Raw genomic sequence first — 13346 nt, 5'->3', positions numbered from 1 at the left:
AGAGTACAGGGTCTGTCACTTGGATTTGATTCAGCCTTAGCTCAAGCAGAGTCATGTCCAGGTCTAGGAAAAGGGAGAGAACACAGGAAAAGTGAGGGAGAGGAAGCAAGAAAGAGCAATAATAAAAACTTGAAATAGGGGGCTGAGCATGGTGGCTCACGCCTGTAATCCTAGCACTTTTGGAGGCCGAGGCAGGGGGATCGCTTGGGGTCAGGAGTTTGAGACCAGCCTGAGCAAGAGTGAGACCCCATTTCTACAAAACAGAAAAATTAGCCAGGCGTGGTGGCTCCCACCTGTAGTCCCAGGTACTCAGGAGGCCTGAGGCAGGAGGATTGCTTGAGCCCAGGAGTTTGAGGTTGCTGTGAACTATGACAATACCACTGCACTCTAGCTCAGGTGATGTAGAGAGAGACCTTGTCTCAAAAAAAAGAAAAAAAACTCAAAATAGAAGTTTTCCTAAATTTTCTGACAGATATTAATATGACCTTAGGATCCCTCTAACAGAGTGTGCCACGAAAGTGGGAAGAGATCATCTCTTCACTTTATTATGCATATGCTGGGATCCACATTGCCAGGGAAGTGCTGATTAGAAGCAAACTAGGAAGCTGGGACTTAGAGATACTAAACAGCTTCTCCTGATTCTGCCAGGTCATAAGTGATAGAAATAGAATTTGGACCCTAGTATGGCATGGATCCAATCCAATTCCTATCTTTTTTTCATTTCAACATGCTCCTCTGTGGTCTCCTGACTGTTGTTCATTTCTTTTTTTTTTTTTCCATTTTTTTGTCATGAGACCATTGTTGCTAGTTGTTGTTTATTTCTAATGACAACTACTTCACCTGCAGCTCTCTCAAGTGGGATACTCAGTCTCCTGTCCACCTGCCTCAGGATCCGAAGTTGAATCTATATCCTCTCTGCTCCCCATTTGCAGCTTGCATGTAAACATTCATGTTCGTGTAAAGCTTATTCCATCAGGCTTTATTAGACCCTCCCTGTCCTCATTACTAACATCTATTCATCTCCCTGTCACTCTCCAACACTCATTGAAAAATTTAGCTGCTGACTCATTGTTTTCCTGTCCACCCCAGATCCTGCCATGATCTCACCAATCTCATGGACACTTCTAACATCCTGGTCTCTCAGTTATTTATTTAGTTCTCATTGTCAATGAACTTTTCCCCATTCCACTTGAGTTTCCCCATTCCAATGACCACATCGTGGCTCCTTGGATGGCCTAAGAGTGCTCCACCTCTGAAATACTGTTTTCAGATATCCCACTTTCTGACCACAGCCTTCTATCTTTTCTGTTTTCTCACTCAGTTTCTTTCCCTGAGGCTATCCTTCTATTTTATAAAGACTTCTGTTCCTTAATCAGTCCACTTTCATCCTATTTATTAACTGATGTCTGCTCTTCCTTATGTATTCAGGTAACAGTTCATATTGCATCATTTCTAGTAGTCACTTGCCAACATCCTCATCTCTCTCCTGTGAACCTTCTGTTGTACCTACCTGGAAAAACAACCCTCCATGCCCACACTTGGGCTGCTTATCATTGTTGGTAAAAATCATACAGCCTGCCAAGCTGGTACAAATATAAATTCAAGGCCCTCAACCTCAACTGGGCTAATGGCATTGTCCAGAAAGCCTCCCGTGACTCTTTTGTAGTTCTCTCTTCCGTTCTTCACAATGACTGTTCAAAGTTTCTTTCTTTTCAAAGCTCTGACCCTACCACCTCACTCACAGGAGATGACCTGACCTCTTATTTCACAGAGAAAATACTATAGACACCATTAAATAAGAGTTCCCTCAGTTCCTAGCACCACACTCACAAAGTTTTCTGAGTTCCACCTTCCATTCTTTCTTTCCTCCCATTACAAAGGAGGGAGGGTCTCTCTAGCTACCAGCTTTCTTCTTTGTCACAGCCACATACCCCATAAAAGAGCTGACTACACTCACTGTTTCCACCTCTTCATACACACCCACTCCTCAATCCACTGCTATATCTGGCTGCTGCCTTCTACAGAAACCACTCAGTAAATTCACTAATGACTTTGTTGCTAAGTCCTATGGATATTTCTCAGTCCTCATTTCATTAATCAATAGCATCAGTCAATAGCATTGCTATTGTTGGCCTCATCCTGTCTTTAGACCCCCCTTCTTCCCTTGTCTTTGTAATACCATACTCTCCAAGTTTTCCCCACTCCACCTTGGCCATTTCTTTGTAGTCTCTTTTTTATGTTTTTATATCCATACTAATTTTTCATTTATCAATGTTCCTCAAGGTTTCTCTCTTTGGCCCTTTTCTCCTCACTCTGCCAACAGTGGAGACACACTCACCACCCACTTCTATGGCTCTAATCAACTCTATGTGATGACTCACAAAGCTATAATTTCTTCCCAGGTATTTCTTCTGAACCGTTTATCCAACTGCCTATTAAATATTTCCCTCTGGCCAGGCGCAGTGGCTCACACCTGTATTCCTAGCACTCTGGGAGGCCGAGGCTGGAGGATCACTTGAAGTCAGGAGTTTGAGACCAACCTGAGCAAGAGCAAGACCCCTATCTCTGCGAAAAATAGAAAAATTATCCAGATGTGGTGGCATGTACTTGTAGCCTCAGCTACTCAGGAGGCTGAGGCAGGAGAATTGCTTGAGCCCAGGAGTTTGAGGTTGCAGTGAGCTATGATGACACCACTGCACTGTAGCTCAGGTGACAAAGCAAGACTCTGTCCCCCCCCCAAAAAAAATTTTCCCTTCGGATATTCCACACCACCTCCAACTCAACATATCTGAAATTGAACCCATTATTTGTCCTAATGCTCCACCCTTCACCTGCTCCTCCGTCTGTGTTCCCTATCGTGGAAGGATACTACCATCCATCAGGTTTTCTGATCATCGTGCTCAACTCCCTCATCCCCCCCATTCAGCCACAGTGATTCTTTCTCCTAACTCTCTCTTGAACCAGTCTGTTTTTCTTCATCCCCAACTCTACCCTCCAGGTTCAGGCCACCATCATCTATTATTTAGATGACAGCAACAGTATCTCAGTTAATCTTCAGAAGTGGTTATTGTACCTGCAGTTATTCTGCCCTCCCCATCCTTACGCCCAACAGCAGCAGCCAGAGCAATCTTTCTAAAATGCAAATCAAGTGACTTACTTGAATAAAACTTTTATGTCTTCCCATTCCCCTTCTTACTTCCTAATCTGGTTTATAATGCTCAGCATGATATGGCCCCATCCACCTCCAGCCTCATGTCTTGCTACCACTCCCATCTTGCATGATAGGCTTCAGTATGCTGAATGTATTTCAACTCCTCAAATGCTTCAGGCTCTTTCTTTTTTTTTTTTTTTTTTTTGAGACAGAGTCTTACTCTGTTGCCCAGGCTAGAGTGCCATGGCATCAGCCTAGCTCACAGCAACCTCCAACTCCTGGGCTCAAGTGATCCTCCTGCCTCAGCCTCCCAAGTAGCTGGGACTACAGGCATGTGCCACCATGCCCGGCTAATATTTTCTATATATTTTTAATTGTTTGGCTAATTTCTTTCTATTTTTTTTTTAGTAGAGACGGGGTCTCACTCTTGCTCAGGCTGGTCTCGAACTCCTGACCTCAAGCGATCCTCCCGCCTCGGCCTCCCAGAGTGCTAGGATTACAGGCGTGAGCCACCACGCCCATAGGCTCTTTCTTGCCTCTGAGCCTTTGAACATGCTGTTCTTAAAATACTCTTCCTCCTTCTCTTCACTTGGCTAAATCCTACTCAGCCTTCTTGTAACAATTTTTATGTAACCCTCCTATAACCCTTCCTTGACCTCCAAGCCCAGAATAGGCGCAAACACCCTGTGCTTCCACTCTGATAGCCTCATGTTGGCAATGCCTATAAACCTGTCCAAATCCCCCACCAGACCAGCTCCATGAAGGCAAGAACTGTATCTATCTTGGTGCTTTTTTTTTTAAATCACCACCATCTAGTGTAGTGGTGAGGATTTAAAGATCCCCACTATCTAGGAGAGACAGCACTCAACAGACGTTTGTCAAATAATAATCATGACTAACATTTGTGCAGCATTCACTTTAGGGCAGATGTGCTTTACCTACATTATTCCATTTGATCTTCTCAGCCACCCCATAAGGTAAGTACTATCACTTTCACCATTTTACACACGAGGAAACTGAGGTTCAGACAGGTTAATGCCTAAGGTTATTCAGCTGGTAAATGTCACAGCCATATTTGCATCCGGCTGTCTGACTCCAAAGATAATATTGCCCTATGTCAATCTTGGAAATGGGGAGATGAGCTAGCAGGAAAAGAATACTCCTTGCTGACATTCAATCGTAAAAGTGGGAGATTCTTGTTTCAGATGTTATCAAGTGGCTCACCCCAGATTAAGTGACCTCAAGCCTTCCTTGGAAGTCAACAAGGAAACATGGGGGAACAGTGCCAAAACCTGTGTCCCCTCAAGGTTTGATGTTAGCTGAAAAAACAAGCCAGTTTCAAGATGAATTTATTCAGCACTGGGTCATTTGTATTCGTTGCTCAGAGATGGTGAGAATGAGAGATAGAAATAAAGACATCATGAAGCATAAAGGATACACTCACTCATCCATTCATTAAACAAACACTTACCAAGTGACAACTTCATGTCCCATAATGTGCAGGATACTAGGAGACAGGGGCTGTAAGAGACAAAAACATGCTGTTCCAGAAACAGATAGAAAGTGCATGTCAGGCAGAAATGCAGAGTCAGACCTACATAGAAAGTTTCATCTGAGTTTATTTGTTTGATAACCAGCAAATAAAACCCAAAATATATTCCAAATAGCTGTCCTGAGACAGGATGTTACACATAATTATAGTGTTTTTAAAACTTTTTCTTCAGCGTAAAATGCCTTAAAGAGAGAGAAGGGCTCTTCAAGGAGATAAACAGAATTATGACTCATTCTTACTCTTCCTTTTGCAGATTGTTCCATTTATTGGCAATTAGCTGTATACTAAATATCTGGTGAAATCTCATTTTACTATTTTGCATCATTCTTTGTTGATATTTTTTTCCCATAAGTTTGTGGGCTGGTTTCTATTTTTCCATTATAGAAGTGATATTTGGTTATGGTCATGGATATATGTATAGATAGAGTTATAGGCATAGATATAGATGTAGATTTTTAAGTTAAAATGTAAAGGAAAGAGAAATCTACTCTCAGTCTCATTGTCTCACACTCTAAATTTAGTGTATTTCCTCCATCTTATTTCTGTGAGTTGTTTTTGAAAATGTATTTGAAATGGTGCTACTTATGCAATCTTTCATTCCAACAGTCCTCACTCTGTTGCAGTCATGTGCCTTGAATGGGACTCACACTGCCTCCAAGTCCGGGGGTGGGCCCTGATTGGTATAATTCAATAAAAATGTCCCATCCTCCTTATCACACAAGATTGGGATAATAATAATTGGTTCAGAAGCAGCACAAGACCTCAGATAGGCCAGCTGGTCCAATAGTTATGGAAAGAAATACCCTCTTTCTTCCTGATTGTGAATAAGGAAGTATATTCCATAGTAACCACCTTACTACAATGAAGAAGCCAACTTCAGAATTTAAAGCCAATCAAAGAGGGCAGAGCTGAGAGAATTACAGAAAAATGCAACCTAACCTTGATTGAGCTGAGTATATTGCTTGTCCTCTTTTTGTACTTTTCAATTTTATGAAGTCAATGCATTCCTTTTTTTAAGCCCATTAAAGTTGAATTCTATATTACTTGCAATCAAGCATGCTAAATAGATAAACCACACACAGAATAATCAAATGAAGCAATTTTAGCACTAGACTCTTAAAAATAAATAAAGTCTGTTTTGTGGTTATAGAAAATAAAGAATGAAGTGGTAGTATTAACTCCCATTCTCTCTGGGAGGCCAACGTAGGAGGATCGCTCAAGGTCAGGAGTTTGAGACCAGCCTGAGCAAGAGCAAGACCCCATCTCTACTAAAAATAGAAAGAAATTATCTGGACAACTAAAAATATAGAGAAAATGTTAGCCGGGCATGGTGGCACATGTCTGTAGTCCCAGCTACTCGGGAGGCTGAGGCAGGAGGATCACTTGAGCCCAGGAGTTTGAGGTTGCTGTGAGCTAGGTTGACACCACGGCACTCACTCTAGCCTGGGCAACAGAGTGAGACTCTGTCTCAAAAAAAAAAAAGAAAAACTCCCATTCTTTCTGAACTACTCTTGAACTCAAACCAGTATACTGTTAATGTCTTTGTGTTCTCCCAAGGATAGGAATGTCATTGGTTCTGCATAAGATCCTGCGGACTCTTCTTGGACTATGGCTTGACTGCTCCAGGGCCTCTCTCTTCAGATACTTATTCAAAAGAGGTAAATCAAGGAACCAAGTTGGATTCCAATGCTTTATCCAAAAGTGAAATAAGAATTTTAGGGCATACTCAGGTGTGGCAGAAATAACATATTTCTTTATTTTCTCATAGTCACATTTATTTCAAGTCTGTGACCTCATGCTGCTATACCAGCAGAAAATTTAATCTCTGTCATGATTGGGGCTTCCAAAAAGAATACCACTAGGGTTATGTATAGGTCCCGGGGTGGGTCTTACCACCAAAGCATCATAGAGGCTCTGTAACCATTGGCTTAATAGTCTAGACGGGTTTCCCCATAGATGGCCATTGCTCCAGCCTGCATGTTCTCACCAGGAGCAGTGGCCAGGGGCATGAGCATCTTCAGCAAGGACGTGATTCCCTGTGCTCAGGGTCCAACCCTCTCCCCACTGTGCTGTCAAAGAACATGGGGCAGGTACCCTCAAATCACACAATCTATAGAACTTCACCTTCCTCCTACCCTTCAGAAATAATTCCTTTCTGTCCTCTCCTTCCCTGGATACTTTCATAATCTTTTCGGTCAGCTTAAATGTTTACAAAACTTAGGACCATCTCTTGACTTCCAACAACTTCTGCTTTTGGTCCTACCAAAATCCCTAAAACAAGGATGCAAGGGAGGAACAGTACAAGATAAATAACACAAATTAATATTTCAAAAATTATCCTGCCCCCATGCACAAGCAGTTTGCTCCCAATGGAAGTCCTCGCCTGGAACTAGGATCCAATCTTTTTTATAGCATTTTTTCTTTTTACTCTTATTATCAGAAGCAGGGATGTATACTCACTACTCCAGTTTTCCTGTTTTGTATAGTTGTTACGCAAAAGCACTAGGGCTTATCTCTCATTGATGTTTTTTACTTGTAAGAGCTATTCATTTATTAGAAACAGGAGCCTACATGTCTTATAGGGTCAACTGCTTTATCTTGTCTAGTGAAAAAAAATTTTATTAACCTAGAGGCTAAAACATATTTGCTGTCAGGAATTGTTCACGAATATATATACAGTCATATGTGGCTTAACAATGGGGATACGTTCTGAGAAATATGTCATTAGGTGATTTGGTCAATGTGCAAACACTATAGAGGCTACCTAAACATAGTTGGTATAGCCTACTACACACCTAGGCTGTATGGTATAGACTATCGCTACTGGGCTACAAACCTGTATAGTGTGTTACTGTACTAAATGCTGTAAGCTGTTGTAACATAATGGTATTTGTGTATCTAAACATATCCAAGCATAGAAAATGTACAGTAAAAATACAGTATTATAATCTTATGGGCTCACCATCATATATGTGGTCCATTAGTGACCAAAACATTGTGATGCCTGCATGATTGTATTAATCAGGATGTTTGGCTGCAAATGACATAAAACCAAGTCAAAATAGATTATGTTCAAAAGATAATCTATTGGCTCACAGAATTTGGAAGTCCAAGAGTTGGACTTCAAAAATGGCTAGAGAGGGGAGGTCAAAGTGTCATTACATGACCTAGACTGGTGAATCTGAGTACTCCATCTTCCAGGCTTTTTGTGATTAGGTAAATGATAGTCATCAGATAGCGTCAGCACCTTGCTGGAATTTTTTCCCCCTAAACTATTAGGAAATACACTTCTATATCCAGTGAAAATATCCTTCGAGAATGGAGGTAAAATAAAGACATTATCAGAGGAGGAAAACCAAAAGAATTTGTTGCCAAAAGACCTGCTTTAAAAGAATTGCTAAGTGGGGCGTGGTGGCACATGCCTGTAGTCCCAGTTAATTGGGGGACTGAACCAGGAGGATCACTTGAGCCCACGAGTTTGAGGTTACAGTGAGCTATGATTGTGCCACTACACTGCTCTCCAGCCTGGGTGATGGAGCAACACCCCATCCCTAAAACAAAAAGAAAAGAAAAAATAAATTGGAAATGTATGAATCACTGGATTAAATTATTTTAAAAAAAAAGAATTGCTAAAGGAAGTTTAGCAATTCAGACAGAAGGACTTGATACCTGAAGGAAATTTGAAATATCAAGCATGAAGGAAGGACAACAGAAATGGTAAATACCTGGGTAAACATAACAGACTATTCTTCTCTTGAATTTTTCTTTAAAAAATTGATAGTTGACGGCAAAAGTTATAACACTGATGGGGTTTTCAATTCTACTGCCTAAGATAACTATAACATAAAAGGTGGGGAGAGAATAAAGAAACTTAGATGGTGGTAACACTTCTACACTCTTCTTGAAGTGACAAAATATTGATTTTAAGTGGACTATAAAAAGTTAATTATGTTTATTATAATCCCTAGACCAAGCACTAAAAAAACCTATACACAGATATGGTCATAAACACAATAGAGCAATTAAAATGGAATACTCAAAAATGTTCAAATTATCCCAAAAAAGGCACAAATATTAAAATAGTATACCTAAATCTGAACATAGCAATAGTTACATTGAATGTAACTGATCTACAAACACCAATTAAAAGAAAGAGATTATTATAATGGAATTTTAAAAATGACCCAACTATATGCAGTCTTCAAGAAATACCCTTCAAAAAAAAAATCAGAAGCTGTTTTATGACTCAAAAATAAAAGAAAAAAATACTCTTCAAATAAAATGTTACACAAAAGTTAAAAGTAAAAGGGTGGAAAAGATATACCATGTAAACCCTAACTAAAATATAACAACAGGAGTGGCGAGATAGAGTGGCTCACACCTGTAATCCTAGCACTCTGGGAGGCCAAGGTGAGAGGATTGCTTGAGCTCAGGAGTTTGAGAATAGCCTGAGCAAGAGCAAGACCCCGTCTGTCCCAAATATAGAAAAAAATTCAGTTATTTGGGTGTGTGAAATAAGAACCCAGTGGTCATGGTGAGTGAGAGAAGGGCGGTCGTGTGCCCCTTTGTTCCCACACAGGGCAGCTCCAGACAACATCTTGTTTGCACCTCTGAGCTGAGACGGTTCCTGTCACCTGAACTGAGACACCATGGCCAGAAAACTTTTCCCAGCAGCCACCTGAAAGGGAAATCCATCAGAAACTTTGGCCTTGGAAGCTGCCCATTTGGGACTCAGCTGTTTTTAGTCCCTCAGGATTGAATTCTTCATTTACATACATGGACCTGATTGAAGGCTGGAGTGGGAGTTTTCCCTAGTTAAGCCAGACCCTTTCTTTGTTCTATGGAGTACACTTTCATTTTACATCTAGATATATATCTCCCCAATCTACAGATTTTTTTTTATAGAAAATAAAAGCTCTCCTTTTTTTCCTCTGCAGACTTCATGATCTTTTGTTAACAGGTGAAATGGACCAATAGCTCAAAAACCAAAAACTAGCAAAACTCACCCATGATGAAGCAGATAACCTGTCATAAACAAGTTAAAGAAATTGAATTCAGAATTAAAAACTTTCCAAGATAGAAATTTCCAGGCCCAGATGGTTTAGCTAGTAAATCTTACCAAACATTTAAAGAACTAATATCAATGCTTCCACTTCACATTATCTTCCAGAAGATAATCCAATTTGGATGTCTTTTATTTCTTTCTATTGCCTAATTGCTTTGGCCAGGACTTTCAGTACCATGTTGAATAGGAGTGGTGAAAGTGAGCATCCTTGTCTTGTTCCTGATCTTAGAGGGAAAGTTTTCAGCTTTTCCCCATTCGATATTCCACGTGGTGTTAGCTGTGGGTTTGTCACATATGGCTCTTAATGTGTTGAGGTACATACCTTCTATGCCTAATTTGTTTTTATGATGAAGGGATGTTGAATTTTGTCTAATGCTTTTTTTGGTGTGTATTGAAATGATCATATGGTTTTTATCTTTCTTTTTATTAATGTGATATATGACATTTATTGATTTGTGTAAATTGAACCATCCTTGCATCCCTAAGATGAATCCCACTTGCTCATAGCAAATGATCTTTGGGGTTTTATTGGGTTTTTTGTTTGTTTGTTTTTTTCCTTCTTTTTGTTGAAACAGGGTCTCACTCTGTGTTGCTCAAGATAGAGTGCAGTGGCATCATCATAGCTCACTCCAAACTCAAACTCCTGGGCTCAAGCAATCACCCAGCTCATTTATTTTTTATTTTTTATTTTTTATTTTTTTTTTTTTTTGGTAGAGACAGAGTCTCACTATGTTGCCCAGGCTGGTCTTGAATTCTTGACCCCATGAGATCCTCCTGCCTCAGCTTCCCAAACTGCTAGGATTATAGGTGTGAGCCACCATGCCTGACCCTATGATCCCTATGATCCTGATGCTATGATCTTTTTGATGTGCTGTTGAATATAGTTTGCTAGTATCTTCTTGAGAGCTTTTGCATCTGTGCTTCTCAGTGATATTGGCTTATAGTTTTTGTTGTTATTTTCATTATGTATTTGTCTGTTTGGAATTAGAGTTATGATGGTCTCTTAAAATGAGATTGGAAGTACTCCCTTCTTTTCAATTTTTGGAATAGTTTGAGGAGAATTGGTATAAGTTACTTTTTAAATGGTTGGGGGAATTCAGTAGTGAAGGCACAAGGTTCTGGACTTTTTTGTTTTTTATGGAAGACTTTTTATTTCTAACTCCAGTTCCTCACTCATATAGGTCTGTCCAGATTTTCTGTTCCTTTATAATACAGTTTTGGTTTGTTGTATTTGTCTAGGAATTTATCCATTTCTTCTATGTTCTCAAATTTGTTGGTATATAGTTATTAATTTTAGTCTCTTATTACCCTTTGTATTTCTGTGACATCAGTTGTAATGTCTCCTTTTTCATTGCTGATTTTATTTATTTTAGTCTTTTATCTTTTTTCTTGGTTAGTCTAACTAAAGATTTGTTGATTTTGTTTATTTTTTCAAAAAAACCCCCAACTCTATGAGTGTTGATCTTTTGAATTTTTTTTAGTCTCTATTTTGTTTATTTCTGCTTTGAGCTTTATTGGTTGCTCCCTTCTACCAATTTTAGGTTCCGTTTGTTCTGATTTTTCTGGTTCCTTGAGATGCATGGTTAGGTTGTTTATTAGAAATCTTTCTTCTTCTTTTTTTTTTTTTAAAGAGATAGGGTCTCACTCTGTCACCCAGACCGTAGCACAACAGCATAATCAAAGCTCACTGAAATCTTGAACTCCTGGGCTCAAGCAATCCTCCTGCCTCACTCTCCTGAGTAACTAGGGCTGCAGATGGGTGCCACCTCCCCCAGCTATTTTTTTTTGGGGGGGTATAGATAGTCTCACTATGTTGCCCAGTCTGGTCTTGAAATCTTGGCCTAAAGCAATCCTCCAACCTTGGCCTCCCAAAGTTCTGCGATTACAAATATGAGTCACTATACCTGGCCCCTTTCTTCTTTTATCTTTTTCCTCCCCACCCACCCCCCTCTTCTTTTTTGTTGTAGGCATTTATTGCTGTGAACTTCCCTCTTTGAACATCTTTTGCTGTGTCCCATAGGTTTTGGCATAATGTATTCCATTCTTGTTTGTCTCAAGGAATTTTTAAATTTCCCTTTTAATTTCCTCATTGATTCATTGGTCATTCAGGAACATGTTGTTTAATTTCCATATATGTGTGAGGTTCTGAAGTTTTTCTTGGTACTGAGTTCTATTTTTATACCATTGGGGTCCAAAATGTTAATATTTGTTTTGTGGCCTAACATATGATCTATCTTGGAGAATGTTCCATGTGCTGATAAGAAGAGTGCGTATTCTGCAGTTGTTGGATGGAATGTTCTATAAATGTTTGTCAGGTCCATTTGGTCTATGGTGTAGTTTAAGTCTGATGTTTCTCTGTTGATTTTCTGTCCAGATGATCTGTCCATTGTTGACAATGTAGTGTTGAAGTCACCTACTATTATTGTATTGCAATCTGTCTCTCCCTTTGAATCTAATAATATTTGCTTTATATATTTGGGTGCTCTGGTGTTGGTGCATATTTATTCACAACTGTTGCATCCTCTTGTTGAATTGATCCCTTTATGATTATATAGTGACCTTCTTTGTCTCTTTTTACAGTTTTTGACTTAAAGCCTGTTTTATCTGATATAAGTATGGCTACTCTTACTCACTTGTGGTTTCCATTTACAAGGAATATCTTATTCCACCCCGTCACTTTCAGTCTATGTTTGTCTTTAATGGTGAGGTGTGCCTCTTATAGGCACCACATAGTTGAGTCTTTTTTTTTTTTTATCCTTCAGCCACTCTGTATCTTTTAACTGGAGAATTTAATCCATCTATATTCAAGGTTATTATTGATAGATAAGAACTTACTCCTGCCATTTTGTTAATTTTTTTATGGTTGTTCTGTAGGTCTTTTGTTCCTTTCTTCCGCTTTTTTTGTTTCCCTCTGTGGTATGGTGGTTTCCTGTGGTGCTAAGCTTTGTTTCCTTTCTCTTTTTCATCTGTGTATTTGCTGTAATTTCTTTCTTTGTGGTTACCGTACTCACGTAAAGAGTCTTGTAAATATAATAGACTCTTTTAAGCTGATAACAACTTACCTTTGGTCAAATAAAAATACTCTAAAGCCAGGCATGGTGGTGCACTCCTATAGTACCCGCTATTTGGGAAACTGAGTTGGGAGATCACTTGAGCCAGGAGTTCAAAGCCAACCTGAGCAACATAACAGGACTCTGTCTCAAAAAAAATACTCTAGACTTCCCCCTCCAATTTATATTTTTGCTGCTTTGATTTACTTCTTCATTTATTATGTGTTCCTTAGCCACTAATTAGCTGTTGTTGTTTTTTACCATTTGACTTTAAACCTTCATACTAGAAGGTTGTGAGATTTACATAGCACTATTACATCACTAGAATAGTCTGAGTTTGTTTTATGAATTTACCTGTACTGGTGAGTTTTATCCTTTCACATATTTTCATAATAGTAATTATCATCCTTTCATTTCCAATAGTAGCACTTCCTTAAACATTTTTGGTAAGGCCAGTATAGTGGTGATGAATTCCCTCAGCTTTTACTTATCTGGGAAGGTCTTTATCTCTTTTTCAGTTCTGAAGGA

This window comes from Lemur catta, chromosome 3, assembly GCF_020740605.2.
Source record: "Lemur catta isolate mLemCat1 chromosome 3, mLemCat1.pri, whole genome shotgun sequence".
Taxonomy (NCBI): domain Eukaryota; kingdom Metazoa; phylum Chordata; class Mammalia; order Primates; family Lemuridae; genus Lemur; species Lemur catta.
This window is presented reverse-complemented; position numbering follows the sequence as displayed.